Source organism: Nothoprocta perdicaria, unplaced genomic scaffold (genome assembly GCF_003342845.1).
Source record: "Nothoprocta perdicaria isolate Ctin4 unplaced genomic scaffold, notPer1 scaffold_25, whole genome shotgun sequence".
Classification (NCBI taxonomy): Eukaryota; Metazoa; Chordata; class Aves; order Tinamiformes; family Tinamidae; genus Nothoprocta; species Nothoprocta perdicaria.
In genome coordinates, this window is record NW_020455477.1 from 1,961,056 (window position 1) to 1,988,562 (window position 27,507).

Below are 27,507 nucleotides of genomic sequence, written 5' to 3' on the forward strand. Positions count from 1 at the left end.
GGTATACTGCTGCCCACAGGAAAGTCAGCAGAGATACAGCGGTCCTGTTCACCTAAAAGTGCATTTCAAGTCTCTTGTTACTATTCTTGGACACCTCATTATCATGGAGGAATTTAGTATCTCTGGATTTGGTCTGGTGCAAGGAGGGAAGACTTTACTGTTCTCCTGTGCCAGATAAAGTGTCTTGGATCTCGCTTCCATACGTAGACTCAATCAGATAAAAGCCTCTCACCCGTCCCAGTTTTTCCCGACAAGCATAAGCAGATGTAGATGATTGATTGAACGTGTCACTTAATACGAGGTCTCCTTCCTCGTGTTCCAATAACATTGTTTGAGGGCCAATTTAGAAGCTGTGGAGCACACAGCTGGGAAGGCACACAAAGGCTTTTGGGGAGCCTTAAAGAGACTCGGTTCCTCTGCATCACAAATCAAAAGTAACCTTTTTATTACAAATACATGAATGACTGCTGGGATTGTATCTTAATATTTCACAGGTTAGGCTTCTTTTCTTTTTCTGTCAGAACTGCCTATACTTTTCCTCTGTCCCTAAACAGCCATATTCTGAAAACCTAGAGAAAGAGCTATGCACGTTTCCTCCTGTGCATATTTACAAGGTAAAAAGGGTAGAATGAAATGTAAGGGAAATATATTTAATAAAACTTTCTGTAAAACATGTTCCTACATCAGGGGGATTTTGTTAACAAGAGACAGTGCTCAATAATATCCTTATGTTTAGTTATTGCGATACAGCTTCTTTGGGCTTACAGGGCCAAAATCACAGATTTTCAATATATACTTTCAAGTAACCAGCCAAAGACAGTTTTKGAAAGGAAACAAAAAGATTGTTTTCAAAGAACGTACACAGATGAATTCAGTATTTCATAAGGGAAACAGAGGTAGACAGTAATTTGTAAACTGTGAGACAAAAAGAAAAAGATATCAAGGGAAGAGGGATTGCTTTATATAACAAGCTTTGGTTGTAAATAGAATGTCTGAGCAGGATGTTTAGCTGTAATAAATTGACTGTTTGGGTCTTTGCTGACATATCTTTTTAGCTTTATTGACATTAGCTGTATTTGTATGGCACTTTATTGCATGGGAAAAATTTCCTTGTTCAGGATTGAAAAAACTGCCTTATAGCACATCTTGAAAAGCATGAGCTATGCTCATGAGCTGAGAACGAGAAGGTAAAGAGAACGGTCTGATTTTGTGGTATGTGACAAAATCAGAGTCAAGACGGGAGATGGAAAATGTGTATTTTTAAGTGCATTTTAAACAGCATCAGCATTTTGTTACATTTCTCTTACTTGCTGTTTGTAAAGAAAGGGGGAAAAAGAAAGCTCTCCACATTTTATTACTGCAATCTGAGTCACTAGTGAAACCAAAGGATTAGACTTCAACTTTACTTACGGATGACATTCCTTCCATGCAGCCCCAGCATTTACCACTAAATGAACAACAGCTCTGCCCTCAAATTCCAAGGAGATGGAAGGAGATGGAAGCCAGGGTCTGGAATGAGCCTAAATGTTACATAAAGGGATCAAGTATCTTTCCCAGCCTGTTCCATTCAGTTCTTTGAAGAACTCTAACATTTTCACATTCTTTTACTTTCTCCTCCTACTACCTCTAGTCAAGATTTTCTTTCTGGCAGCGTTGAGTCTTTTGCATTCACCTTAGATAAGGTTGTTAAACCTTACTAAGGCTCAGAGACTGTGAGGAGCCGGAGGCTTCCCAGCGCTTCAGTGAACCTTAACAAGGTCGCAGAGAGCCGGATGCCTCCCCAGAGGTAGGGGTTGGGGGAAGCAGGGAGGCTGCACGGCCTTGCTGCTTCCCCCTCGATAGCAAAGAGCTCTCAACACACCGGACAAGCCACTGCTTCTCCCAAAGCATCCCTACTTGGTCCATGATTTCCCACAGCAAGCAGCTTTTGCCTGAAAAATATGTCTTTTGAGAATGGCACGTTCTGCACAGTCACCCAGATGGAAGAGGACTGCATTTCAAAGCAGGCCGGAGATGTGCTGGGATTTGTGCAGGATTTGAAATATTTTCTCAACTCAGACATGATAATTTTCATGGCAAGATCAAAGAGAGAAAAGGGGAAGCTGCATTATAGCATGCAAGACACATGGGAGACTAAGTATCAAATACAGGTATGGAAACTTAGCTTAATACTACCTCAGCGGTTCCCATGTCTCTGTAACCTGGCACCCCTTCCAGAACAGACCATCGACAATGGCTAAAACCAAATTAAGGGTATGTGTAGTTTAGAAAGATCTGGGGGAGGAAGGGCGATGAGGAGGGGGAGATGATGAGGATTTCTTTCAATCCTTTTCTTTCAAAACCCACACTTTTCCCTTTCAACTACAATGGCTAGAAATTTATACCTGACTGTAGTGAGCACATGAAATGCATACGCTTTTAATGTGCAAATTCTATACTGCACAAGGGAATAACTAATGAGCCACTATTTTAATGAATCAAGTTAAAATGGCAAGGTGACACACCTCATTTAAAGGAATGAATTCTTAATGTCATTGTAAAATGAGCCCCTCCTTCTCATGGGAAGGGAAGACAATACTGGTTTGGGTTAAAGACCTACATTTTTTGTGTCAATTGCAGATTTTCCACAGTCCTCAAGAGACCCTTGTGGATCGTGCCCTTCCAGAAAAATGAAAGCATTTTTTGACCAGGAAAGCTAATGAGTACAAAGAATATAAACTCAGGCAATGTTCAGCAGAGAAACGAGAAGGCTTCAAGCCTGAGAGCTGAGAAAAACAGCCTTGTCACGTGCACCCTTCACAGTGCTGGAGACCCAGCCTGCCCACCGACACGCTGACCAGCACAGCCCAAGCAGGACYTCTCAGGTGGCAAAGAACAGCCTTTCAGAGAGACAACCTCCATGTTTGATCTCTTCACCTCATCACCTCATCTCTCCTCTCACCCTTCCTATTTCTAAATGTTTTCACCCTCTCCTCCTGCCCTCATCCCTTCCACATAAAGCATTTTGTACCCTCAAGGTAGAAGCAAGTCCTTGCTCTTGAGAATGCAGTTCAACCTAGAAGAAAAAAAAAACAAAACAAAACAAAAAAACCCCACACATTTCAAAACCCTGGTAGAAAGCCAGCACTCTAAAACTTACCATCTTTTTTTTTTTTTTTAATCTTATTCACCCTGCACCTAATTAAAAATCTCGTGTCCCTCAACCATCTGAAACAAAGCTCCTTTATTACTACTTTATTTCACGACAGACACTATAACCGGGCTAGGAATACAGAGACTGKTTTGGTTTCTAACTATTCATTTACAATATCTGTGTCACTTCTGTCATGCCTCAGTTTCCCTTTCTATAATCTGAACATAGTAATGACATGGCCCTTTTGGAAAGAGTCTATAGGGACTACATAGCATTTTTATTATTGACATGGTTTTATGTGAAATCAATTTGCATAGTATTTACATAAGTCAGCAAATCATATTCTTTTGGTTTTAAATTCATATAAATTTACTTATGCCCTACTCTGCAGCATTACTGCAGCAGCAGCATTACAGCATTTCAATCTCCCACCCTAATAACAATAGAAAATAGTCAAAAAGAGTATCAACTCACAATAAATTTTGCTCAAGTGATACCAGATATTTCGTTGTTTGCAGCCAACATTTTACAAAGCTAGAACTGTAGAGAATTCAGTAGAGTCTACAATTTCTCTCTTGCTTTGGATACCTAAACTCCTGCCTCGTTAGTAGAATTCTGTGAGCAAACAATTAATGAAGCAGATACCCAGGCCTCAGCAGGCATGTCTAACTTGCTGGGAGAGGGAGGGAGATCCTCCAGAATTATGTAAACAATTCTCATAATTGTTGCAAGCAACTGCAGACAARTATTTAACTAGCCTTTCCTGCTGGGAAGTGAAGGAGGCTCAAGTCTTCTGTCTACACACATCAGAGAAGAGTAAGGCTTTGACTTACTTTGACTTACTGAGCAGGAAGGACTCCACTGCAAATTGCTGATAATCTCTCTATGCAAGCATCCGCTGGCTAGAAAGATAGAACATGACTGCAGGAGGGAAGAACAGCCATCCTGAAAAAGAACAAATAACAATTTGCCCTGTTCACAAAGAAATAGTTGGAGTCAAACATATTTATTATTTTAAATTGTTCCATTCACTTCTTCAGCAAGATATGCATTCTGAAAATATCCAGGCTGTAAATCTAACATCAACTATTCCATTCATAACCTGCATTGTCTGAGTAGCTAAATTATTTGCATAATCTAATTATTTGCAGGAAAATTGAGCCTTTACCCACAATGAGAAATGCTTGCTCAAGGAAGAAGTGCTATTGAAGCCCAAAGAGCAAAGACGTTCCAAGAGCAGAAAATGAGTCAGAACCCAGTCTTATTCATAGTTTGTGCTCTGAGGTAGTTCTTCTCTTTGCTTTTCGAATATATGCCTGTCCCACACAGTCCTGACAGGAAGCAGCAACAAATACTGTTTGACTTGCTTATTCAGCCAATACAGCACCAATTGAAAACTGAAATGCTATGAAGGACAAGTTCAACAAGCCATGTGGAGGGAGGAGAGCAGGAAAAAAATCTCCTTCTCCATAGCTCACAAGGTACAAACGTTCACACTTTCTGGAAAACAACATTGAAGCTTATTTCCAAATTTAGATAAACTTTGGTAGGATAAAAGAAAGTCTTAAATATCTTACAGCAAATGAAAAATAAGTCTGAAATGCACACGATTAGCTTTTAACACCACAAAAAAAATTATGAGCTGTTCTGTCATCATTTCTGGATGTCTTTAGGAGGGATCTAAATTGCTATTGTGGGAAGAACACTAATAGAAAAAATTACAAACATATGCTAACTTGCGGTGTTTTGTATGGCAATTAACAACATGCCAACCCCTTTCCCCCAACAAATGAGATTATGAACTCAGCAAGCAATACCCTTTATTAAGGCAAGCTCTGTATAGGAGACAACAACAGAGCAAATTGACAAAAAGCCCTCTGTAACCTAACAAGAGCGAGGTCACAAATCTGAAATTAAACCATAAGTAGAGACAGCGATCAGCAGAGACACCGCCCACGTCACCCCCCTATCTGCTTCCAGGGCAGCAGTATCAGGACTGGTATCAGCGGGCACCCATCCTACACAGACAACCAAAGAGGACAGCATGTAGGAAGACAGAAAGAGAAAGAATGTCCAAACAGAAGTTTCTCTACAAGTGAATGATTGTTTTTGGCTAAAAAGAGCACAATTTGTGGTCTAAATATGGTTTCAGCACCAAGAATTTAAATTAAATCAACATTGGTTTCTTCAAACATTTCAGTTCAGTACTTCCCTCCTYCCTTGAGAAAGGAGAGGAAAAGATTCCAGCCTATTTTGTTCTACTTAGAGACTAAGCTGAAACAACACTAAGAGCAAGTCTAGCCAGTAATTTGAATGTCAAGCTATTTGCTTCCCATCATTATTATTTCAGTTCATACCAGCTTGAGGACAGTTTTGCCCACATCTGTTATGCTTGGTTCATTAAAAGAGCTTACTAATAAATAAACTGTTTTAATAATAGMGTTTTGGGTCTTTCACAAGAACAAAGTTATCATCTGTATCTTAGGCCTTTTAGCCTCCTTTTATGTGGAGGGTGTAAGTTCCTTTTATAGAGGATTTCACAATTTCGTTTTGCTTTCCTTGGGAACAGCACCCACCTTGCCAGACTTGCAAGCTTCTCCAGATATTGAAAGCATTGCTTCGAAACAAAACGTTTCAGTGCTGATGGATTGTTATCTGCGTATGTGGTGGTGGTGGGGGGGTTATGCAAGTATAATAAAATAGGTTTTTTTGTGTCTATTTTTTTTATGTATATATATGAGTATATATGTGCATACTCATATGCATACTCACTAGTCTAAAGCACTGAGGGACWGCAGACTTTTGTTTTTGCAGACATTTCATTTTTCTTTCAGCATGCAGTCTCTCAAATTAAGCATTCAGGCTTCAGGTCCCTGCCTCTCTCAGCTGGGTTTACGCAAATTTCCCCAGCGCTTTTGCACTCTTTTCCTTTCCTCCTTCCATCTCAGTCTCTTCCTGCTTCCCCAGGCTCTGCGAAGCCTCTCAGCCTCCGTGAGCGCTGCTGGGCTCCAGCCAGCTGCTGCTGCAGACCCAGGTCGTGCTCTCAAGGCACAGGCCTCCAAGCGAGGTGCCTTGAACTGCAGGTTGTGGCCAAGCACGTGCAGCCCTGGGACAGGCACCGCGCAGGTGCTGCCGCTTGCAGGAATCCTCTCCGTTGTCACGCAAGGGCAACAGAGGGATGGAGCTGCCYCCAGTGAAGCCAGATCAGATACTAGCTTGGCCATGCTAGGACTGCGCTGTGCCATCCCGTTTCTCTAAAACACACTGAGATCTGGCAACGACTTCTCCACTGAAACTGAGCTAATGCTACTTTTACTTTATTAGTACCCACAGATTGGCTGAGATTCAGTCTAATTCCTCAGTTGCCCTTCMCCTTGCACAAATCTTTGTACGGAGGTCCAGGGGAATCAGCCCAGCAAAAACAAACAGAGAAGATCATTCAGATTTCTCTGTTGATGATAGTGCTAATCTTCAAGGCAAGAGGTCTACAAATCTGAAGTTCTCRTAGACCTGTTGCCTGTATGAGGAAAGGAACAAACAAATTTGATGGGGTCAAACACCCAATCTGCACTAAGCTCCTCCAAGCAAAAGGAAACTATTTTTCAGTCCTTCAGCTATCCTTTTCTTGAAGGCAATGATATTTAGCCAGAGCAGAGCCTGCTGCAGTGAGCAGTTCCCACAGAAATGATAGCACCAGGAGAGCAACTATTGGTTTCTGCAACACCTTCTGCCAATTGCAATACTAAAGAATGCAGCCAGGTTTCCAGCTAAGACTTCCATAAATTAAACTGAGAATATTAGATGTACAGGGGAATGTATGAGGTAAACTTCACCCTTGCAAAGGTGCAGAATGAAGAGCTAAAAGTTCCCTTGTAAGCTTTCTACACAGCTTTACATGCCCAGGGGCACAGCATTTGGCTTCCTGCACCTTACGTTTTACCTTTTTACTTACCCAGAGTGGTTCATTAGGGCAGGCCTTTGGACTTGTGAGAACAGGACTCACCTTTCCCCTCTGGGAGTTTCGCCGCTGCCCTCTCGCTCCCTGCTCTTYCCTTTGCTGTTTATCATCTTCCAACCACCCCTCTCATTCAGGTTGGGAAAGGAGGTAAAAGGCAAAAATTTTATCATGACTTCTCCCTTCCTCCATAACCTCTTTTTGCTCAACAAAATAATCATCATSGAAGCATAAAGATGCTTGGGTGCCTTGAGCCAGGCAGGGTAACTTTAGGAAGCAGAGAGCATAAGAAACCCCAAAGCCAATCTTGCACCACCTTCAGACTCCAAAACACCAGCTGCAATCTCTGCCAGCCTTCCCCTCCCTATGAATCCAACTGCAGCTCAGGTAAATCAGGCTGAGTACTCCATGCTCACAAGTCTCCTATGCTCTTCAAGAGGATTAGAAGACTACAAAGGGAAGACCTTCCTACAGTTGGTAAAGGCCAATTCATCTTTCTCAGTCTGAAAGAAGATTTTAATATTTCAGATTTGCTCAGGTAAGTTAGCAGCTGGCTTCTTGCACTTCTAACTGGAGAAGGTAACATAACAAGATTTGAAGTACTAAATGCAAGTTTCTTCCCTGAGTCCAACCACCTTCAGCTTCCACAAGGGACAAAACAGATGACTGAAGGACAATGGGAGAGTCGAGAAATGAAAAAGGCAATAAATAAATAACTRCAGATGCCATACTGTCCACTGAACATTTTCTTTTCATTTAAAAAAATAGTTTGCAGATGTGTGAAATTTAACTACAACAAATCTTTCAAACCAAAGCAACATTTTCTATGTATGATTAATATGTCGCATTACTGCTTGCTTATAAATTAAAGGAACAGTATATGATGTACTGGAGAAGAGTTGTATATTTTCCCCACTGAACTTCAGCAACTGTAAATCATTTCCATCACCCTTCATTTCTAATTTGATTCATAAAAGTTTCTTTGTGGTTTAAAAAAAGATTAAAGGTTGTAAACTTACATGTTTATTRAGGGAAAAAAATAGGCTGATCTGAAACTTCAGGAATTCAAATATATGTTGAATAAGAAAGGCTAATAAATAAGATTTCTAGTTTAATCCTGGGAAGTACAAGTGAAACTTAAGGCTTTCTACTACAGATGCCATGTGTATTTTTCCAGATGGTACTGGAAAGGTAAGGCCAAGGTGAGAAAGTGTTATATTTTTCAACAAATTTTGGAGAAATGTTTTTTTTTTTCTGGGATTGCAAACAAGCCAAGTGATGCAGCTTCTCATGACATGCCAAACTTGCTTCCTGCCCGTCTAAAATATATAGCCCACAAGAACATCTAGTCAAATGCAAGCTTYGGACATTATCATCACCTCAGTGAGTCCCCATCTCAAGTGAAGACTTCGATCTTACTTTTGTGGCCTGAATCTTACGCCACCAGAGTTAAAGCTCTCAGGTTTTAATAAAGTCTTTCAGGTGAAGTGTTAGTGTAGCAGGCTAACTAACATAATACCAAGCTAAAACTTAGCGAACATTTCAAATTGCTTCTGCAATTACTTGCATAGCAAGCCAGGCTACCGTTGCTTTCTGTAATGTCTCTTTCAACAAGGTACTTTGCCTGTCAAGAGCAATTTTGCAGAGGTCTTATATTAATGAAAACAATTGCCCTGATCCTACACCCATGAATATGTCATTCCACAAAAATGAGCAGCACCCCTGCCTCACCTCTCCGCTGGCTGATTTCTGTAGGAACCTGTGCTTGAAGCAAAGYATGTGCTATAAAGTTTTGGAAGCATCAGAGTGCATCCCATATACAACTGCTTTCCTGTTARCCATGGTAGATCAAACCTTCAAAATAAACTGGAAGGTTGAAGTAGCAAATTGCATACCACATTTTTCAAAACTTCCAGTTAGTTGGCTAAATGTTTCTTTTACCAAAGCAGGAGGATCCAATAAAGCTGATCTGCACTCTGCTCAGTGCTTTTTTTGATCATTTTAACTTGTACCTCTTCCCTTTAGCAGAGGAATATCAATTGCAAATACCTGCCAGCTATCCACCTGTCAATGCCGACTTCGTCTTTGGGAAAGTTCTGTATGCAGATTCCAGGCTTGTCCTTCAGGAAACATGCTGGTGCTGTATGTGTGTGCAGTATGACTCTCTATGTAATTGGGTGTCTAAGATTCAGAAAACAAAAAAGAAAACTAAAGCCCATAAACATACACTGTCATGCTTTTGTTTCTTTGGTTTTGTGTCTTTCAAGTAGAAAACTAAGGAACTGGAAATTTAAGTTTCTATTTAGCTTCTATTTCCATGAGATTTTCTTATTTTCTAGTAAGTAACTTCCATTTCCATTACACTTTATTTTTCCTAGCATGATCTGCTGAGCCAGGATGATTCTCTCTAGCCTCCCTCACTGATCCTGGGTTCAGGTGTTGAACACCTCCTCTGGCCAGGGACACAGTCCCACGCAGACAGTGGTGGTCAGGCCATGCAGGACACTTTCAGGAGAGGCCTCATGCCAAGAAGCCTCAGGCCACATAGCCCACACCACCTACATGCAGGAACACGCTCCAGACCAGGCTTGGGTGGCCAGACCACGAAGGGAAGCCTCAGGCCTGTCCTGCTCCTTACAGTGCTGGAGGTTGTGTCCATATAAAACATGCATCGAGTTTGAGATCTTATTTCATACTTGATGCATATTTCTGCATCTCAGCCAGGATCACTAGCTCTGTGTGTCTGTACGCTTGCAGCGAGCACAGGGAAGCCAAAGCCAGCAGGACCCAACAGGCTGCTACATATTTATATCAGGCACCCAAAGAATGTTGTTTTGTTTGGCATTTCCTGTCTGACTGGTTCTCTTCCTAACAACCAAACTGTTTGTCTTAAGCCGAGATGTTTACTTTTGCTGTGATTGTAATAAAAGGCTTTGTCTTCGTCGAAGCAATTTGCCAAAAACAACGCAGGGCAGGCAAGAAACTCATAACAATGTCCAACTCAGCTTGTAACACTTCTGCTGGGMCACACTGGTAAGCTAATGAGCAAACTCCTAATGACGCAGAAGGTAGTTAAGCAGGGACAACAGACTAAATGATACTAAAATGACACCTTTTGCAGACCACAATTTAGCACAAGCTGGGTACACCTATCACTTCCAACTAATATGTCTTTGTCACTGCTATGCAAAGCCAATTTTTTTTTAAACAGTTTGTTTTGTCTCACTTACAGATCCACCCTGCCAATAAACTGATATTCTAGTCTACATTCCTAGCAAATTTAAACCTCCCTTTGAATCAGTGGACAGTGCCAGCACAGAATCAATTCCCAAACTGAGGTCTGGGCACACTGATGAAGTCTCACAATAGAGCTCATTTGCTGCAGGGTTTATTCATTTATGTAGGAAGATCAGTTCTTTTGTATTGAGGTYTGCTATAGTCCAGAATTGTTCAAGGATTAGGGTACAAAACTGAACAGCTGCCAGTGAGAAGAAATGGGCCATAATATTCAGGCTTCTTATAAAGGATTAGACACATTCTAATATGCTACAGGGGAATTAAAAAAAAATAGAAAGAAAAAGAGAAAAACCACATTTCTTTGAAAGAAGCATGTCTCAGACACTATAGTGTAACATCTTTGTTCATTATGTTACACTTTCTAAAGCGGACACTGTGAAAGCTTGGAATACAGCCCCAGACCAAGACATCAATAACAAACAAACAATTTTAAATGCCGCTATGCCCTGCTTTAGAGTTTGTAGTTCTACTCACACTTTTTCTTTGCCCACATTTTTACTATTTTTAGATTTTAAGAATGTAATGCTATTCAATTCCACAATCCCATCCCACTACCATTAGATGTCATTAGATCAGAATTCCTCCAAAAAATACAGAACATTCAAAGTTGGAAAGGATCAGTGACAACAGCMTGTCTCCACCTTCTTTAATCCCTCCTACCAGGTGCTCATACACACTGGTACATTTGTCCTGAGCCTTCCCTTCTCCAGGCTGCACAACACTAGCCCTCTCAGTCTCTTCTTGAATGAGAAACACTGCCTACAAGCCCTCTGTCATCTTTGGAGCCCTAGATAGACTCCCTGCAGTAGGTCCGTGCATGTCTCATATTGGGTAGCCCRGCACTGAACCCAGCTCTCCTGAAGCGGCCTCCAGAGGGTGGAGGAGAAGGACTACTCCCTTGACCCAGAGGCTGTTGGCCACCTTTGCCATGTGGGCATATTGCTGGATCATGCTCCACCAGTTGTTCATGAGGTCCTACCCTGCAAAGCTGCTTTCCAGGCCATCAGCCCTATACTTTTGCACAAGGACTTGGCACTTCCCTTTGCTGAACTCCAGGACATTCTTCTCTACCCACTGCTCCAGACAGTCAAAGCGCCTCAAAGCAGCAGTGCACTCATATCAGCCACTCCTCCTAGGTTTGAATCACCTGCAAACTTGCTGAGGGTGAACTGCACCCCATCAAACAGGCCATTAAAGACAATGTTAAATAGTGCTTTTTATATGGGACGTGCCACTACTATGGCCTGCAGAGACTTTTGGCCTCTGATCACAGCCCTTTGTGGGAAAGCCTTGATGAAGTCAAGACAAACAATATCCATTGATCTCCCCTAGAAACCTAGTGATCCCCCTTTAAAACCACCTTGATTTTATGTCCAGCTTGTCAGCCTGCACGAGATTTCTACTCCACTTTTTTCCCCCACAAACTCAAACATAAAACATTTAATYCACCTACCATAAAAATCTATTTAAATTGTGTTTGAACTTTCAAGGAAGAAATATAACTGAACAAGTATTCTTTCAAGACTAAATTCAAAAACAAGTAAATAATACAYGCACTGGCATGCACAGCAGTTATGGTATGGATTTGAAACCCAAAGTCAGTCATGGAGTGAATGTACCTCTCCCCTTTCTCCCRTGTTCTAAACTTACAATATCTGATATCTCACAGCACTGTGCAAGTTCCAGTGCAGCCAATTCAAGTCTTCTAATCTATTCTGTTGAGCCCAGTACCAAGTCCCAAAGCTTCACTATAAAGCAGCTATCAGCAAACTTTGAGTTCTTTCCACACATACCTCTAAAAGAGAAGGGAGAAATAACCTGGCCAGGAAGCCCAGCTTCTGCGAGCACAAGACATTAAAATGATGTCTCTCTCCTGTGAGACCATACATCAGTTCTAGGGAGCATAAATCAGCCACAAAACAAGACATTTTGATCTTACACAACAAACCAAAACATTCAAGCATTTCTCAAAAGTGTCATACCAAAATCCTCTGTTCACAGCCAATATTCTGTAGAGCAAGATGTTTTTTCCTCTTAAGGTTCTGATAAGCACCTCAGTGATCAGAAGCTCTCTGTAAATGCATACTACTGATCAAAATCACAGTCTGACTTGAATTTGTAAATATCCCCAAAGCCACTGAGTTAGTAATARCTCAAGGGATTTAGTGATACATGACAGCCTACACAAAGCCAAAACCATAGCTTCAGTTCAATTCAAATATAGACTAAACAGTTCCAATTTTCTTAGGTTCTGAAAGTTTTGGCCTCTCAGCTTCCAAATCCATTTCCACACTTACCTCTAGGGACTTAACTGGAAGAAGGGAGGCTAATGATCATTCTGACATTCTATTGGGTCCTTAGAGGGATTCCAGGGTAGAGCAGCCTTCTCCTCTGGTGGTTCTGTCACTACTCATTAAAATGATCAGTCATAATTTCAGAGTATTTTCACAGTTTCCACAATGTCTTGTTTAACAGCCTGCCAGAAGCCCTATGGTCACAATCATATTTCACCATTGCAACACAGTCAGTAGCTCCTAGGAAGAAGAAACAGTGTGAAGACCCTTATTGTCCAAGGACACACTGATAGCAAACCAAGGATAAGTACTGCAGGCTGAGCATATCCTTGTACATTTTTGAGAGGAAATAGCTGGTGTGTTCATTCATTTTCAGAAGTCTTACAAACATGCAGAAGACATTAAATTCCAATTCTACTTCCTCCAAGAACTGTAAATCATCCTGAGATGTATTATAGTGGCATACATACTAGCAGAAATACAGGTAGTATCAGTTCTAGTAATGACAGAGAACAGCATAAGTAGGGCTGCTCCAGGAGGAAAGAGGATCCAGAAGCCAAGAGAGACCRTTGCAACAGCATGGCCATGTCCTCCTGGATCTACGGACACCTCCAGCTCACAGTATCACAGCATCCTGGTGGTGCAAGCAGAGCAGGGGGGTGACAGGTCCCACCAAGAATCTTGCAATCATCAGGCAAATACAAGGTCAYGTCCAAGGTCAAACCAAGCCATTTTTCGTATTCTAAGAAAGGCAAACAGATCCAAAAGTAATGACTGCCAGAAGAGTAAACCACCAGAAGAGTAAACTTCCACCTAAATTGTGTTCAGGTACATCCTGCTTCACAGGCTGTGATATACCGATAAAGACAGGTGCCAGGAAGCTGCACAGGGATGAAAATCATTTTGGAGTTTATACTTTCTGGTTAAGGAGTACATRGGATTTCTCTTCCAAAGAAGAGTCAGAGCTGGAAATAAGGACATAAGGCCATCTGAATATATTTACTTAGGTAACAATGGAAATTCTAAAGCTGATCCACTATTAACATTATATTTGTTGCCTTTACTTTGCAATTAAAGGTTAATTACCAAGAACTCTATACCATTGGGTAGCTCATAAGTGTGAATTAAAGTACCTTTAATTGCATATTGTCGTTGACGGTTCTTTGCAGTAGTGTCCTAGAAAGCAATACTCAAGTCACCTCCCTGAGATAGAGTGACTCACAGTATGACTCACTGAATATTTTCTTTCATAAAAGGACTGCAAGACACTCAATTCCATGTTTCAAGTTTTCTAATAGGCTAAGATACGCACACTGCATAGTCACCACTTTGCAAGTTGATTTACTACCTTACTACCATACAAACCATTTAGCGTTCTCAAAAAAAAGAGCTTTAAAGGCTTTAATATCTTTCTCTAACGTCTGCTTTGGTACTAATATTTGATTAAATTAAAATGCAATTAAAGTCTAAAATGAATCATGTGCATATTCTCTACATTAGACACAGATCTATCTGCRTACCATAAAAGATCATTGACGTGGCAGGGTGCCATTCAATTCAGTTTCATTAAAGCATATGCCAGGGAGATTTGTSTCTTTCCAGCTCTCTCCACGATATAGATTATATCGGTCTTCTGTATCAAGTGCCTAAAGGGTTAAACAGATTTTTTTACCCGAGGAAGATAATGCATGAAAATAYATAATTAGTGGTAGTTAGTTCACAGAACCATCCCTTTGTGTGGTCTCCACCTCCACTCACACTGATTACAAGACATTTTTGCTCTCGAGTTTTGTTCCTGAATGTGAAAAGCATCCTTTAGTGCTCCGAGACCCATCATTAACCACCTTYCCCTACAGGTGTTCTCTGCTCATTCACAGGTATTTTGTTGAGAGGAAAGTCACTAAAGCATAGCAGAGTTCATTATGAACAGTTAATTTTAATTAATTTTCTCTAAGGAAAGTTGACTAAAAGATGTAACTAGTGCAATTACGGCATTTTTAGGGGAGAAGAACAGGATGTCATTTTTCTGTTGGAGGTATTTTTCAGAGAGGCTTCCCTGTTCAAAGTCACTCTCCTTTGATGATTCTGTTCAGCACAGAGCACAAAGCTTATCTGTGGTAAAAAGCAGCATTGCTGCCTGCCACAGACATTTTACAGACGCAATTTTAAAGTAGAAGAGAAAGGAGATGACTTGGCAACTTATAATCGAGAGAGACTATAAACAAGGAAAGGAAATAACAATTTGCTCATTCTGTAATCCTCCTGTGCTGTCTTTGAAAGGAATTTGTAAAGAAAATAAGAGTGTAATGATTACAAGTGAATATGAGATTTTAAAATTTACCTTTTCTCTTATCAAAGACGTTTCATGACAGGTCAAAGCTGCTATTGCTTGTTCTTTGCCTGTTTCTCAGAATAAGGGCTACTCAAACAGAAGGGTGAAGAGGGTCTTACTAGGGTCAGTGACTAAACCCTTCACATGACAAACACGGTCATCCTATTTTAGTCAACCAAAACCTGGATTTAGCTGAAGATTTATGAGTTTAGCTATTTATCTGACCTAAATCTCTTCACAGTTTCACAGCTGATTTGATATTCAGTATGTCATAGGAAACTATCTTGTTATAGGTAAATGAAATGTGCATTCGGAAATGTTCATTAATAGTATTATCATTAATTGCTTCTTACCTGAATCCCACTGCTGCAAAGACTCTTCAGACTGAATGACAGCTTGCAGCTGGCCTTTTTTAAAGTAGAATTTTAATAGCACTCACACATTACAAAACAATTATAAAAGGCCAAATCCTGCTGCTCTCTTATTAACTTTAATACCAAGATAACAGGCCACGGAATCGCTCTGTTTTAAATTTAGTGCAAAATTATATCCAAATATCTTAATGTTTAAGGGGAGGAACACACTGAAATTCATTTCAATTTGCCTTTTATGGGACACAGCTCTGAAGGTGCATAGGAGATGCTTGAATTCTCATTAATCAGCAGTAGAGTCACATACATAAAACCCCTCTCTCACGGAGCCTCTCACTTCTAGCCTTACCTACCCGCCACTGTAACCCATCCATGTTCAGCTGTCCTCCGCTGGCGACGTCCTGGCATGGCTTGGCAAGTGAGTTGCACCAATGGACTGCAGCCAAGGATGTGGCCCTGAGAATGCACAGGTGTGTCCGGGATGGTCATGCATCAGGTACTGCATGTTCAATAGCCTTTACACCTTCAGTTGCACCTGCAGTGCTGCTAAGCTGTCAGTCTGTAACATAAAACAGCCCAGTAATTGGAATAGCAGCTGGCTTGTGACCCATTAAGACTCCCTCATTCTGCCCCCTGCCCCCAAATTGTTTCCAAGTGTTTCAGCAAAACACTTTCTAAAAGGACAGGCAAAGGAAACCACAGGAGTCACGCTAAAACCCTGGAATAAAGAATTATTCATTTTTACCAATGCTGAATGAGTCCTCCAATTACAATGTCTATCGGACTCCCAGCCTCCCAGGCTGGATGCAAAAAGGTTAAGCAGTATTTTCCCATCCACAGAACTACATCCAGCCTGAATAAAAGCAAATGGAAGTCTTGATCCAGCTTGTAGGATTAAGTATCTCCTAGACAGATGAATTGACTCCTACAATATATTACTGTTTCTATTTTAACAATTTTTTTTCCTATTATTTAGTACTAATTACCAGTAATACTTTACTCATGAAAGAGATTCACACTGAGGTTGACTTTAGACGTAGAAAGCTTTGTCAATGTATTAATATTGGCTTAACTTCTCTAACTCAGTATAAAACAGGATGTCTATTGCAGCAAAGAAAACACAGTTAATCATGTAGCTGGTAAAGTCCCATACAACAGAGAACTATATTTAGAATAGCCATTTAAAAAAAAAATAAATATCCACTTGCAAAATTTTTAAGAGAAGATTGTTAAAAAATGGTAAGTGCCAGCAGCCAGTGAATTCTGCACATGTGTATTTCATATGCATGCATGTTAAGGAAAAGATAGTCTCTTTTTCTTGTAGGACTTCACCACCAGACTTCAGACTAGAAATTATCAGGGTTTTCTTAACTTCGCAGCTTCTACTGAGGAGAGAGTGCAGAGCGAGAATACCAAGCCACTCACAATTCTCTTCTTTTCCCCCCAAACCCAGCCCTGGATCTATAAAAGTCAAAGCGTTTACTGTGTATATAAATCACAGAAGTTGGTCAGCTTTTCCAATTGAGAAACACTACACTGAGGTGCAAGCAAAATACAACATAAAGCCTGCAACGTGCTAGGTAGTGCACAATATGCTCTTTTAGACTCAAAAGCCAAATCTAGATCTAGGGTACAAAATATAAACATGCCTCACACACGAGCACTATTCTTTCTAATGAAAAAAAAACAATAATAAAAAAAAAAACTTTTCCTCTAATGAAATTACTAGTAAAAATGAACATTAATGGCAGGCTTTATAACAAATTCTGCTGCCCTCCTGCTGTCCTCTGCACCTGCTGACTGTCTGGCATAGTCTGCCTCCTGCCTCGTCCAGCTGTTTCCAATGATACTTCGCTTGGCAGTGCTTTRTAACAGCAAGAGTTCTGGGACATTGCTTCTCCTTAAAGTATGCTCGGTGTGAAACTGCCCCTCTTTGTCCTTAGAATACATAAAGGAAACCGGATTCACCTGTTCTCCTCCTGTTGGCCCAAACATACAGCACATGAAAAGCACTTTGCAGTACCATGTCTTCCCGGATCAGTAGTAAACACAGTGGAGCCCATCACAAAAGAACCCGGCCTAAACAACTCTGCATCTCGTTATTCTTCTGATTTCCACCTCATTGTCACTGCTACGATGCATGTAATTGAAGAAAGAAAAACATAACTTGGTTTCTAAGGCTTTGTCAGTCCCTAGACACCACAAGAATTAATTGGCCAGGCAATTTTCACAACCCAAGAGAGCACGAAACCTCCAAACAATGGATTTATAGCAGACAGCACGCTAACAAAGAGGGCAAAGTGAACAGTGAGATACACGCGAGTGTATTTAAGTGTAGGATAAGGGCAGTCAGGACTCCATGCCCGAGTGAGAAATATGGTTCAGGTAAACAGTGAAATCAAATGCAGTCCCCGAAGGTCCATGTCATTTCCCTGCTGACTGTAGATGGCAGAGAGTATGTCCTTAATTTATCAGGGAGACGGTCTGCCTCTGTACAACCCTGCTTTTATTTCAACCAAGCCAGTGAGACACTGGGCTTCCTGCCACCTAGCAATAAGAAACATATATTACAGTGGCAAATAGTCACTTTAGCATAAAGAGTGTTTTCTACCTTCACTTTCCTAACCCATACTGCTTTGAAAGACTAATTCCTCCCATTTTCCTGCTAGTATTTGCATGGCCACAGCTGTCCTTACTGACATGCAGTGAATTACATAAAAATAAAGAACAACCCTATAAAAATATGAACTACACTATAACTGAACAAGACCCACACATTTCTGGTGACTCTTATCCATTCCCAAATAAAAGACACAAGCAGTTTTCAGTTCCCACATTCAGCTGACACAGCATAATCCCAAACCCATTTTAAGCAACAAGAACCCTTCCAGGAGCTTCAATGTGGTCCAGAGCACAGGTACGGGAGGTAACGTTATCACAGTTACAAAGTTTTTAACTCCAACAAAGAGTCATCTGAGGTTTCTACTAAACTTCCTTCTTGAAAAGATTCCTATTGGCAGTTGAGAAGCAAGCAGTTACAGGTTCTTGCAATATTTCTAATACATAAAGCTAAGCAAATGTCTTCACAGTAGATCCATGGGAGATGATATGTCATTATGTATACACATGCAGGCTCTATAAATTGCAAAAACTGTAGTAAACTAGGAAGTTATAGTATATCAACTCTTAGATCTTCACTAAGGACTCATTTACAGAACAGCCCAAATTACTCTGTATTACAATTGAATTATCAAATACTGCTTTGGTAGCAGTAGGTCTCCTGTAAGCTGCAAGTATTTTTGATCAGACTTTAGCCAATTTCATCATAATGTACAGCCAACATTAAAAATAACTGATTAATGACATGGAAATATCATTAAATATAAAAAAAACTGATTAATGACTACACATGGGAAAGTAGTCATCTGACAGTCTGCTTTGGGACACTTTCCCTAGTTTGGGGAAAGGAAAATCTCCTCGTTTTGTTTTAAAACACAGAACCAAGCCACAGATTCATAACCAGATTCATATTTTAAAAGCTCCAGTGTTGGGGAGTATCTGGCTTTGGGATTTTGGGTTGAGTCGGCATAAATCTAAAGTTTACCTACAAATCGCATACTAAGGCTTAGATTTCATAGTATCCTACAAATTACAGAACATTAGGATTTGTGGGTTTCATGTGCCTCTGATTTTGAAGCAGTAACATGGATATGACAGCACAAAACTGTTTATCTCATTTACAAGTAAGGAATTTCTTCACTTGAATTGCAATTAATGAATACAAAAATAAATAGATATTACAAATTTCATATTGATGAAGTTACCTTTCTTAACACTGGTTATCTACATGCTATAAGCATTGCAAAAAGAAAATGCTATGTTTAACATTTACTTCTAGGGGTTACTAAGCATACTTTTCCAGATAATTTAAGTATTGTGGGAAGAATGGTCAGTTTATTTGCAGGACTTTTCCCTCCCAGAAATGTGACCATAAAAAAAAAAACATTATCTTGGATGTATCCCTTTTATAAACACAACAGGATTGGGAAAGCATTCCAGGACATATATCTGTCACTGAAGCTGGTATCACCCTATAACTCTCTTTAGCTAAAACCCTTCTCTAATCAGAAAGGGTAATGGATTTGTTCTGATGGTACTAGAAGGTGATTGTCTAAGTGACAGATGTCGAAAACATCATCTTTACTAAACTTGTTCTTCACTGCTTAGATTAGATAAAACAGCCTAATTGAACCTTGAGCTCACTTACTGCCTTTTTAAGGAAGAAGGTATAATTTTAACATCTATTCTGCATTCTTGTAGAAGGAAGTTTAAGCTTTAGTATTCAGAAAGAAATGAAGTTTCATTTTCAATCTTATTTTTAGGGAGGAGAAAAAAGTGTTAATTTAATCTACTAGACTTGGCACTGGGTAGAAAAAAAAATAGATAGCTTGAAAAAAAGATGAGGCAGAAGCATGACCATCAGCTAGGTTCCCCAGGTGCCGAAGCTGCCTGCAGCACACAGCTCTCCGCAGCGTTGTGTGAGGGCACACGCTGAACTGAGGAAAGGACTTTCCATCTGCTTGACCCTGCCCACGACCACAGAACAGGAGAGGAGGCCAGGCAGGGCTTCCTTTCCCCTGTTTGCTCACAGCAGGCTGAAGGGCTGTGAAGGAAAGAAATCGGTCTATAAAGCTGGTTTCAAGGCAGGCGCAGGAGACAAAAGGAGCTCAGTTTAGTGCCTTTGTTCTTCGGTGCATTTCTGCACGGTGCCTCAGAAATTCCTATTGACATCCCAGTCACACAAGCAGGCACTTCAGGTACATATGGCACAAATGCGATGTTCCCTTTTTTATGAGTAACATTTACCCACAGGGCTTGGCTATCCTATAAAGTAGCATTTAACAGTACTCTCAAGGGCTCTTTTATCGGCAAGGAGAAAATATACTTGTAGCTTGCCTGTTTCTACATTCTGCATTAAGAAGAATGCTGTGCTCCAGTCAAACAAGAGGTAAATAGATATTTCTCCATCATCTCACCGTTAGCTATTACTGAATGATAAAATTCAGCAGCGTGACCACACTGAAGAGAAAAAGAAAAAAAGTTGTCTGAACCAACAATAGGTCTTGAATTGCTACAGTAGAATGGGAGTAAAGGATTTGAATTAAAATCTTCCACCCAGAATCTATAATCATCAGGCTTTGATGTAGAAGGAGAATAAACATTCCTGCAGATGGATTGGGGTAGGGAAGAAAAAAGAAAATATGAGAAGTCTGCACAAGAAAATAAATAGCCTCTACTCAGTCATCAACTTGATACTAGGTCTGGTAGACAAATAGTCTTATTTTATTTTTCAGTTACCAGACAAGCTCATTTGTGGAATAACATGAGCCTTGCTTTCCTGCAGTTTTTAGCATGATAGAAAACTAACTAGAGAAAACTGGCAGATGCAGTTTTTATCAATAAAGCTTTGCTTAGAGGAGTTGAAAATCTTTCCCTTTCATGCTTTCAAGCTCTCATTGTATACAATTGTTTTCCTCGGGGGATTATACCTGATCCCATGAAGCTTTCTCTGCCAAGACAGTCCAGGCTCATTGTGGAATAAGAGCAGACATTGATAGGCAGGGACCACAAGGGAGGCTGTGGCGGCTCTGGGCCCCTCTCTCCCAGCAGGGTTTTGCTGCTCAGCCTGTAAGGGTCACCTGAGCATGGCTTAAAGGATCTGGAAAGGAGAGGATATCTGAGGGCCAAATATGTGAAAAATGCAAGCCCTTTGCCATTTCTTTATGAACCTCTCCCATCAAATAAAATAGATTCAACACTGTTTGTTTCCAAATGTGCTGGAAACGAAAATAACTGCAGTTATTGAAGCTGCGGGAGGTACAATGGATATTTCAGCTGTAACAGGATGGGAATGCCCATTCAAAGGTTCCCTTCAAGCTCTTTATAGCAGCCAAATCCTCAAAAGAAAACATACTTTGTTAACTTTCATTTGAATACATCCTGCTCCAGCCAGACAGCCCACTTAAAGTGACACAGGGGTAGTAAATTGTTCTACTGATTGGTTAGCTGGAGTTTAACAGCTTGAGCTTATCGGGAAGGTGATAGGAACAAAAGTGCTGGTCATATCATCATTCAGACAAGACCCTCTTCCACTCTCCCTGAACCTCTGAGGTGAAGGCCTTTAATTCCTCTTTGCGGTAAAAGATGTGTCACAAAAACACTGGGAGACAGACAAAGGCCACCCAGAAGGGATCTTATTTGCTCAGCCTTACATATTAGCATCCCACAAGAAGCATTCTTAATGCAAAGTATTTCCATAGATGTATCTGTGTGTGTGTTTTTACCAGAATGTATTTGCCTCAAAAAGTCCCCTACGACACAGAAACAACAGGAGAGACACTTCAAGATAATTCTGATGTCCATCAACTGACATATGATGAAAAACTCAGATTTCCTGTTATTTTATTCTGAAAGATTGCCCCCAAGGCATTAAAATGCCCATGAAATTTTTGAGGGCCAGATTTTCACAAGCACTCAGCACACTATTGAATGGAGATTCAAAAGAGATTCAGTTTCTGTTTTCTGGCCAGTCCATTTATGCTGCTGACTTCTGCTTCTGAAAGCCCTCCAAGTTTATGCCCAGGTCTTTTGCATTTCCCAGTATCTACAAGCTGATCAGAAACAGTTGTAGGTTTTGGTTATTTCTGTTTGATATTATAGTCAACCTCTGAATAACTGCCTTTAAAGAAATAAGCAGCAAATAACATACTTCCAACCTAGCCAAGAGCATGTTGTTAATGTCAAACTTTCCATGATATACAAGACTGGAAATGGAGGACAACACCTCAAAGGCGACTGTGATTGCTACATGAAGGAGCAACACAACTCAATTACCCAATTAAACTGCCTGCCAAGAGACTGTGGAAATTGCTGTTCAAACATACATAAAATTACACTGGAAATGGAAAATATAGAGGTTTATTAATACAGGATGGCCTTATAAGAAAATCAGTTCCATAGATATCAGTTGGTTAGGCAGGTCCAAAACCAAAGGGACAAAGGAGATGACAGGCTATGAAAGAACTGGAGACACAGATATTCAGCACATCTCAATGTTGCTGTTCATTTAAGGTCTTGAAACAAAACACATGATGAAAATCCACCAGTCATGTGGAATCTCTCAGTAACATTGAGTATGCTGAAGTCAAACACAGGAGTATCCTGGATCCTCTTAGGATGTTGTAGTAGCAAAGTAAGTTCTTTGCGTGATTTGAGGCTCAGATAGAGAACTCATGCTCCAGATGTTAAAATTAGGTGCTACTTTCCCCCTTTAACCTTACTTCCTATGTTTCTCTGGTACAATATTAAAATCAGAACTACAGCCTCCAGTGAAATCTGATGGTAACAATTCTCAGAGTCATAGAATATGCAACCTTCATACATGATGAGCATGTCACTGAAAATTAAACTTCACCACAAATCCTGGCTATACTAGTAGAAAAAAAAAAACTTAACTCAATTGGTGGTAGCAGATCCTCAGGTCCTGTGCACAGGACCAAATTCTCTGTAGACACAGAACTAGAACACGCACAGGGGCAAGATCCCAGAAGGTACAAACAAGAGAGACGGTGAGTTACAACAGCTGTACAGTTTGTTTTACAAACAGGAACATCATATTTATTTAGAAACAAGGAAGAACTGTTTCAGAACAGTCCAGAGGTTGCAAAGACTCCATCCTTGGAGATGTTCAAACCCTGACTTGGACTCGGTCCTGCACAACTAGTTCTAGTTACTCCTGCTCTGAGCATGGGTTGGAGTAGATGATCTCCAGAAATCCTTTTCAACCTCAACTGTTCTGTGAAAATGTTTCCACAACATATGCAAATAAAGTCAACTGTAAAGGGTCAAGGCCCTGTCTAAATTTACAAAGTATTTATTTACTCGGGGTTTCCCCCTTAATGCTATCATTAGCTTCTTATCAAAATAAATACAAGTTAGGAAGGAAAACTCATGACTGATAATTAACAGTAATGACTATTGTTATAAAATTATATTGCAGACAATTCTGTGGTTAAGTAGAAAATAAAAGCTTTTCTTTCCCATGCACTTCCCGTGTCTGCCCATAAAATATATTTGTTTACATTCACATACAGATCTTTATCTACTTTAAAGGTATTGATTTCCACTCTATAAATCATTTGCTTATAACTGTTGGCAAAATCTAGAAACAAGTCTTCCCTGCCTTCCACTTTTACTCATTTTGACCAATCTTCTCATAACTCACCCCTGTGCTTTTTATACCTCTTCTTTGTTTCCAGCTTCTCTCTTTCACCTTTTTGTTCTTTCCAGTGTGCAATTCCCAGCCAGGTRGCTCTTGTGATAGCCATAACACATCTGAAAAGAAAGCAGCAGCCACAGGCCAATAGTTGAGCTCAAAGACAGTCAATCTGTATAGAATTTGGCAGAAACTAATGTAATACCTTTTTCTCTCTCTTTTTTTTTTTCTCTCCCTCCTCTCCTCTGAGGTGGGAGGAAGGCTGAAAAGAGTAAGGATAAACCAAAATTTAGGGGGGGAGGGAAAAAGTCAGAGTCTTTAAGATTTTATTTATTGAGATCTAAAAAGGCAAAGCTGCCTATTTTGCTATTCCAATTTCTGCCTTAGCCAATGCCATGGTGAGCATCAAACCATGGTACCTCAGGTAAAGAAAAGAGATACAAACAAATCATTACAGTAACAAACTGGTTTGGGCCTGTAACCAACACTTTTCTAAGAGAAGGACAACTCATCCCAAAACTCTACAGTAACATTTAGCATAAAATTCTTAGGAGGAGTAGGAGCATAAAACTCTGCTAGACCCTTACCATTGTAGTAGATGCAATGTTTGTAATAAATCCTCCAATAATTTGGATTCTTCATTGCAGATGTCCCCAAGCTATTCAACACATTTAAACACTCTTCTTCTACTGTCTTTTTTTCCTTCTGAAATGCTGATATGAATCGTATGGACAAAGTAAACAGAGTACTCTGTTAGTTTCCCTTTTTATAAATGAGCCATAAAATTGTCCATTAATCAGCCTTGCTTCCCTAGGGGCCAGGCTGCATTGTTGAGGTTTCCTTTTCCATTTCTGATCCCTGTTTTGTTGAGGAGATTACAAAAAAAAGTCACAATGCAGCAACTCAAAGAGAATAGGCTTTTGAAAACCACTCTGCTCCCCACAGCCCTTTGACAGAGCTGGAGTTTTGCTCTGAGTGCTAGAGAACTCAGAATTTAAACACTATTTTCATTCTTTAGCTTTTAGTAAAATAGCTGTGCTATCATGGCTCCTCCACCTCCCATCCAGAGGACATGGTGTTCCCATCCATTTAAATTACTACAAGTTCCTTAGAACAATAAGCAGGCCCTTTGGGGTCTCCTGGGGTAAGCATCTACAATCAGAGAAATAATGAAACGGAGAGAGAATTTACTGGGAAGGTGGCATTTCAGAGCTCTGCCTCTTGTTAATTCCCGAGCAAGGTGTCAGTTCTGACAGTGCTTGAATTTATCTGCAGGGCATATCCTTTTAAAGCACATCAGGAGGAAATACACATCTACTGTAGCTGTCACTCTGCAGCACGTGCTGTCTGTGTGTACAGGGCCAGCCGGTACCTCTGGAGCACATCAGGTTTCTCAAGACCCAGCTCTTTCTCCAGGACACCCAGCTGTGCACCTGCGAGTGGAAACATGAGGAAAGCCACAGCACCACACAAGGCAAGACAGCAGGTAGCCAACCCATCCCAGGTGCCATAAGGTTTCTAATTGCTTTTGATTTATTTGCTATAAGTAATATGCTCATGGGGAAAACAAATACCCCACAGTACACAGAAGCATTAGAAGTTGGCACAAAATAGTGTTCCTCTACAAAGCCCCCAGACTTATGCATGTTTAGATGCTTGTAGATCTGGCCTCAAGCTGCCATGAATTTAACTATCACCGGAGAGCCAATGTCTTTGTCTTCTACATGCTATTTAATGCAAACTTCTCAGCTCTTCCATTCCCTAATTAAAACACAGACTTTTATGTTGCTTCTTTTGCCTTCCTAGTCTTCCACTATCTATCAGGTGTCTAGAGGGAGACGACATAAGCTCCTTGCAGGGATATATTTTTAGCAGAGCAGCTTATTTAGCATGCAAACCAAATACATAATCAGAGTGGTTTTTTTTAAATTAAAAAAAAAAAAAAAAAGGAAAGTCATCTCAAGGTTGAGCTAAAAGCCAAACAACTTTATCTCACCAAAGTCTCAGTTAAGTACTGTGGTATAGAGCTGTATGCGTAAGACAAAACTGCTTTCTCCAGTGAGGCTCTGTTGATCTATGATCTAATCTAGGCTCTTTAAATAAGCTTTTGAGTGTGTAACTAAGAATCCCTTTATCTGTTATTAATGTCTCATTTTGTTATCACTGCAAGCAACTTAAACATAGTAGTCATATTTGATAAATTCCTCTACAGATTCTTTGCCCTCCCAGGATAATATGTGACGATTGTAAAGGAATTTTTTTTCCTCCCTCTCTCTATTCCTTGTGAGCTCAGCAGTACTCTTACCACCACCACCACGCACATAAAATACTGAAACGTCTGGACATGCATTCAGTGTGACTCACTCACACCTAGTGAACAAGTTCTCTCATTCAGAGACTACAGAAGTGTGACTTTCTGGAAGCACTGATTTTATTAGTACAAACATGCTGAACTTTGCTAACATACTTTTTGATTTTATTGGCGCACCTTACTTTATAAGTCTTAAAGGCTCTGGCAGTTTTTCCACATTTAATTGAACCGAGCTAATATTCAGTTAAAAAAAGAAATAAAACAATACCTGACAACATCATAAAAGGAATTTCTCCTAATATCTCTCATATTAGTCATGGCTGACCTCAGAAAGTACCTGCTACATAACCTGTTTTTTTCTCATGGGTGTTCATTTGTTCTTATCCAAAGCCAAATCTTACCACAGCTCTGATTCCACTTCAGCCCAAGCTGTGGGAAATGTCTTGAATTTTCACATATTGTGAGGGAAGCCCTGTGTCCTGTCTGAAACCTAGAGCAATGCTCATTATGCATATTTGCATTGACTTCTGTGTCACCCAGGAAAACTCCTCTTAAAAGAGAGCAAATAAAGGCTGCTAAAAAACAATTAGCTGCCTTGGGAACAGTACCTGCCAAGTCAGCTCTTAATTCATGCATCCAGTTGCCACAGAATTTGATCTACTCAAAGCACATTGCATCCGACTTCTCCTCTTGCATCTGAGAGCTGCTTAGTTATTTTCTCTGTACAAAAGTCTTGTAATAGTCACATCTCCCCTTTCTAAATCTTCCAGATCTAGGAAAGAAACACATTCCTTTTTCTTATCACTGCAGTGATATTTAGCTCTGTAGTGAGGAAAATAAATGAAAAGGCACGAGTTAGGACTATAGCTCTATTCTCGCCTAAACAAAAACACTTGATACAAAATTTTATTCTCTCCTTCAAATGCTTTATATGCAGTAGACTTTATCTTACAATTGTTCAGCAGTTATCAAGTCAATGAGATTTTTTTTGTGCTAGCTCGGAATGCTAAAGCAAGTTTTGACATCTCTGTTAACAAGGAAGTGCCTCTGGACAATTTCAGCCCAAGCTCCCATTCTTCCCTCCAGCAATTTAGTGCTAAACTGGTTGGGCTGTAGGATCCAGAAGCTCGTGCCAGAACAGTGACCAAAACCAGCTCTAAAGCCAGTTAAACATAAATAACAGCTGTAGAACATGCAGAATGAAACAAAATCCAGTCCTATGACTTAATATTTGCAGATGAAAACTACCCCGATTTTAATTGGAGTTATTTTAAGGAAATCCATTAGGAAATTGTCTATGAGCTGTAATTCAGCATTATCCACCTTTCCTTTACTAATACTGAAGAAGAGAACAGACCCACCACCTTCCATCCTGTTCACATTCACGTACACGCATGCACACATAACTGTGTCCCCATACACTCCAGCACAACAGAGAAAACATGGCTTCAAAGAGAACCCACGTGCATCATCAACAAGGTAGTCAGGGGACAGCTTTAAAACCAAAACTAACAGACCTTTTATTCCCATCTCTTCATG

The 27,507-nt window shown here is 40.3% G+C and overlaps 2 long non-coding RNA genes across 2 annotated transcripts; both read right to left on the reverse strand.

The window, feature by feature from the left end:
* Window positions 1-12,864: 12,864 nt before the first annotated feature.
* Window positions 12,865-15,845, reverse strand: LOC112947852. The gene is made up of 3 exons (XR_003249488.1): window positions 15,736-15,845; window positions 14,200-14,325; window positions 12,865-12,919 (listed from the first exon to the last, which is right to left on the reverse strand). It is a non-coding gene; the product is annotated as an uncharacterized LOC112947852 (long non-coding RNA).
* Window positions 15,846-23,718: 7,873 nt separating this feature from the next.
* On the reverse strand, window positions 23,719-26,723 carry LOC112947944. Its single transcript, XR_003249510.1, has 4 exons — window positions 26,577-26,723; window positions 24,849-25,090; window positions 24,245-24,515; window positions 23,719-23,776 (listed from the first exon to the last, which is right to left on the reverse strand). It is a non-coding gene; the product is annotated as an uncharacterized LOC112947944 (long non-coding RNA).
* Window positions 26,724-27,507: the final 784 nt, after the last annotated feature.